General features: G+C 44.0%; 1 pseudogene; it reads left to right on the top strand.

The window, feature by feature from the left end:
* LOC107116905 overlaps window positions 1–519 on the top strand; it is a 16,857-nt pseudogene extending 16,338 nt beyond the window's left edge.
* Window positions 520–4,776: the final 4,257 nt, after the last annotated feature.

The following is a 4,776-nucleotide window of genomic DNA, read 5'->3' as shown; positions in this document are numbered from 1 at the left end:
GGACTTGGGGGAAGGGAGCTGCACATGCTGTAGGAAAATGGGAGGGGAGGGAGTTGCAGTGGATAGCATAGGGAGCTATTCTGAAGTGAATCCCATAGGTAAGTTCAATGGGGCTTGGTCCCAGGAAAGTGCCTTAACATTTTCAGCCTTGGTGTGTCTGGGTTCAGGACTAGATGCTCAATGCAGACTTGCAAGCATTTCCCTCCTTCCTTGAAGCAGATGGTCTCCCTTTGACAGGTGTCTCTAGTTGCACTTGAGCTCTGGCTTCTCTTACTTTGGGTTATTTGAAGGTGATGTCAGAGTGTCTTCCCTAAGGCCGTTATGTCCTTGGAATCTGTTGTTTCTTTCTTGTTGACTGATCTGTCATTTCCCCTTTTGCTGTGCAGAGTATGAACATGGTTATGCCTCGACCTTCCCTTCCATGCCGAGCCTTGGACTGCAGGACCCAAAGCCACCGCAGAGACTGAGCCGGGCAAGGAAGCATAGCAGTGGAGGTAGCAGTACGGGCACTGCTAACAGGTACAGTCTGCAAGAGTCCAAAAAGGGAAATGCCAAGTTGCACCAGAGAGAGTGTCCAGAATGGGCACTGCTCCATTTTACTTGAGCTTCAGATGGGAAGTCTATTCTCTTACTTCCTCCCAGTGCTTGGTAATCTCTAGGCTTTTAATAGAAGAATTTCCATACATGTTATTTTGGTAGCTGGCTCTTTAAATCTGGGAGATACTACCAGCTAGCTAACTAGGTGGGTGTCAAGGTGGGCAGCCGTGTTGGTCTGAAGCAACAGAACAAAGTTTGAGTCCAATGGCACCTTTAAGACCAACAAAGTTTTATTCAAGGTGGGAGCTCTCGTGTGCATGCACACTTCGTCAGACGAAGGTGGGTGTCTACAGTTTTGCTTTTTATGGGTTGTACCAGAGGTCTTTTATATAATCTTCATCATTCTTGCTGATGACTTTTCTATACAAGGATGATTTTTTTTGTTACTCCAGGAAAACTAATTGTGATTTTAAAGTCAGGTCCTCTGAGTATTTACTAAAAAAATGCCTCACTGTGCCCAGTGAAGCTTATTCCCAGGTTTAGGGGTATAGTCTAAACATTTTCAATGGGAGAGTGAACCTCTAGATTTCTGGGGTTAGCAAAGTTTGCTTGAACAGTGCCCAAAGAATTAAGTGCATGGCCCTGTATGTGCTACTTCTGTGCAGCATTTTAAAAATCATATGTTTGATATAGTGCAGCCTAGATGCTTATACCCCAGAAAAGTCCCAACTGTATGAATGATTTGTTAACAGTGTGTGACTAGTATAATGCAGAGTCTTGCTCTGTATCCTTCATGTGATATATACAATGTTTTACGGAAACCAAGCTAGTTTGCTAATTCGCAGGAGTAGGATAGTGAATGAGGTTAGTGTAGTACAAATAACTACAGGATGCCAAGGGTAAAGAGTCAATATTTGGGAGTATCATAGAGTGTCTTATGCAGAATACTAAACTTGCAGTCTGATTTTTAGCTATGGTATTCTCCCCACATAAGAGAATGCCACAGCTTCTGGTGAACCATCTCATTCAAATCTACCCTGGAAGAAAGGGCAGTGTTTATTTCTTGAAAAGGATGGGTATGAAGTTGAGGGATAATCCCTGCATGATAAAACTTATTAAAATCAAATGACACCTTCCAATTTAGCCGTTATCTCTTTCATAATACCATGCACACTTCCTGTGTTAGTGCCATTTTAGGTGAATGTCATATCAAATTAAACAGTGGATTATCCAGATTTGACCATCAAAAGTAGTTTTGCCAGTTAAAGCTTGATAGGGCTAGAGGTGAGCCATGCCATGGATGTTCAGACAAAAATGCTGCGTGGGAAAGGGATGTAGAAAGCAGTAAAAGTTGGGCTGTGTGCAATTGTATGTGTGTGCAGAAGAGGAAGTAAGGAAGAAACTAAAATGGAAGAAGTGAAGAAGACTGGGAGGTAAACAAATGATGTACTGAGGCAGTGTATGGCTCAGGAAAATGGTTGTATATGTTATAGAAAAAAGACAGAAGGGTAAATTGGCTGAAAATCTGACTAGAAACCTCCCTGCCTGTTGCTGGCTATGCGGCTGAGATGAAACAATGTACTGCAAGAAAATTTTTGCACAGAGACTGTGGACATAATGGGATGTCTGCTATTGGTGAGAAGGAGCGTGGAGAAGCAATGACAGCTGTTTTTCCAGTTTGCTTTCTATTGCTTTGGGTGCATTTATTTCACCTCATGATGGCTGGCTTTCCAAAAACAGTATAATTTTGCACTGTCTGAAGAGTACCTCAACATGTGTGCAGGCTCTGTTGGTGCAAAGGTATCCTGAGCAATGGAGAGGCCGGACTGATAAAAATCTTTCAGGTGATTTTTGTGGCCCTCAGTTGTATCTTCTGAATATCTCATAGGGCCTGAATTGTATGACAATGCACAGGGAGTTTTTTGTTTGAGCAAGCATGGAGGCATATTAGAATATATGTCGTTATTTTTCTTTACTTCTCTTGGTTGAAAGTAGATTATGTAGAATATTTGCTGTGAAGGAATTTCATTCCTTTTGTATCAACATGGGGAGCCAGCACAGCTGATAATGTTTGGCTTTCTTAGCTAATTCCACAACATCATCCCTCTTTTTGTAGCATTTTCAGCTCTGGTTCATTTCTCCATTTCTTTGAGTTGAGTGGCAACTGCTAAGCACCAGGACTCCTAGCCCTGAAGCATATATATTTTGTAGCAGAACTGCAAGCTGGGCAGGCGTAAACTAGGCGTTCACTTACCACGTGAATCTTTCTTGTTTTCTTCCATTGAATAGGAGGGAAAGAGACAGAAAGCAGTGGAGCAAGGACAGCTGTGGGGGTTGGAAGGCTTATTATGCTTCTTTTGCTTTTCTCTCCCAGCTCTGATACTCCTTGACTTCCTGCTGCTGTGTCTGTCCAGGGTGGGTGGTGAAGAACAGATTCCCAGAATACTTTCCTCTTGCCTAAACATTGCAGAGAAAGCTGGGAAGAGGCAGTACCTGGTGTACAAGTGTGAAGGAGTGAGAGTGTGTGGATAATCCAGCCTCTTTTAGTGTCAAAATACATGTTTATATGGAGTAACCATGGTTGTCTGCTGCTATAGTTACCATTAAAAGGTGGCTGTGTGTCGGGGTGGTGATGGGATTGCAGCAATGGGAAGGGTAGGTGGGGCTTTTCTGTTGTGGAAACAGTATATGAGAAAGCACCTCTCCTATAGTGTTAGCTCCAGTAAGGAAACAAGTCAGCAGCAGTACAGTATGGTCACCATTCCTTCCCTGTCTAATAGTAGTTCTGGGGGTGGGAAATTCTGAGAAAGAGGATAGAAGAAAGGGTTCCCCCCTTCCAACTGAATGTGGCAGCCTTGATCCAAATTGGTCCACCTAACTTTTCTTTTGTGGCATTAAAGTATACATGGGCCACTGTGTTTCCAAATCTGCTACAGAATGTGTAGGTTAGCCCTTGGATAAAATGCAGATGGCCATAGTGATTGGACAGAGGTGGTCACTAAGAGCCCATTCCTTACATTTCCTCCCTCCTTACAGTAGTCTCAACAGAGGAAACTACCTTGTGATCAGATCATCAATGTAAATGGGTGCTAACAAAGGGGAAAACTGGATGCAAAATGAACAGTTGTATTTGTTCTTCATGTGCCACATCTAAAAGGAGGTGGGAGAAGAGGAGGGATGTATCTAACTTTTAGAGCAAAATATGTATGTAGACTAGGGGAGTAGAACCTTCCCTATTATTCCAAATTGTCTCCACTTTGTCAGTTCCAGCCCGCCTTTGATATTCAATTCAACCAAAGCTGGGAGACAAGGGCTTGAGGTGACACACACTGACCTAACCTCTGCTTTAGAGATTTCACATGAAAAACAAACATGGTGCACCTAGTTTGGCCTTCAGTTTTCCTTCAATAGTATAATACAGAACTGTCTTTTATGTCCCTCCTGTGGTGAGTACCAAGCTACACAAACTAATGTGCTAATTGGCAAGACGTGAGTAAGGTTGTGAGCAAGTTTGCTGCAGTGAAACAAAAAATCTGCAAGGCTCCTTGGGAAAGAGCAAGGGCGTAGACTTTCCAATTTTCCGGGGGGGGCTGGGGCTGGGCCAGAGGCATTGCTAAGTCATTAAAAGAACTGGGACCCAATGACATCGTAGGGAGGATCTAGTGACATCACAGGCATGGTCATTATCTATGGAGGTGGACCCATGTGGGGTTTAGGGATGGGCTCCCTAGAAATTTAGGGAGGCCTGGGAACCGCCCTAGCAATGTCCCTGGACTGGGCTAACCCCAGGAACAGTTGCCTTCTTAGAACACTGCTTAGAAACTTAGAAAGCCCCCCCACACACCCCACACTGGAATAAGAACATAATATCAGGCCATACCACATTGCAATAAAGCCCCTACAACTTTATACAGAAATACTGAGCTTCCCTACCATTTGCCACAACTAGCCCACCACACAAGAAGAAGAAGAAAAGATAGGATTTATACCCCGCCCTTCACTACCCAAGGGAGTCTCAGAGCGGCTTACAAACTCCTTTCCCTTCCCCTTCCCACAACAGACACCTTGTGAGGTAGGTGGGGCTGAGAGAGCTCTGACAGAAACTGCTCTTTTTCAAGGACAGCTGTGCCACAGCTTGTGACTGACCCAAGGTCACATCAGCAGGTGCAAGTGGAGGAGTGGGGAATCAAACCCGGTTCTCCCAGATTAGAGTCTGCACACTTAACCACTACACCAAAC

This window comes from Gekko japonicus, unplaced genomic scaffold (genome assembly GCF_001447785.1).
Source record: "Gekko japonicus isolate JY-2015 unplaced genomic scaffold, Gekko_japonicus_V1.1 scaffold2346, whole genome shotgun sequence".
NCBI classification, from domain to species: Eukaryota; Metazoa; Chordata; class Lepidosauria; order Squamata; family Gekkonidae; genus Gekko; species Gekko japonicus.
The sequence above is the reverse complement of the archived record's forward strand: the minus strand, read 5'-3'. Positions and strand labels throughout refer to the sequence as shown.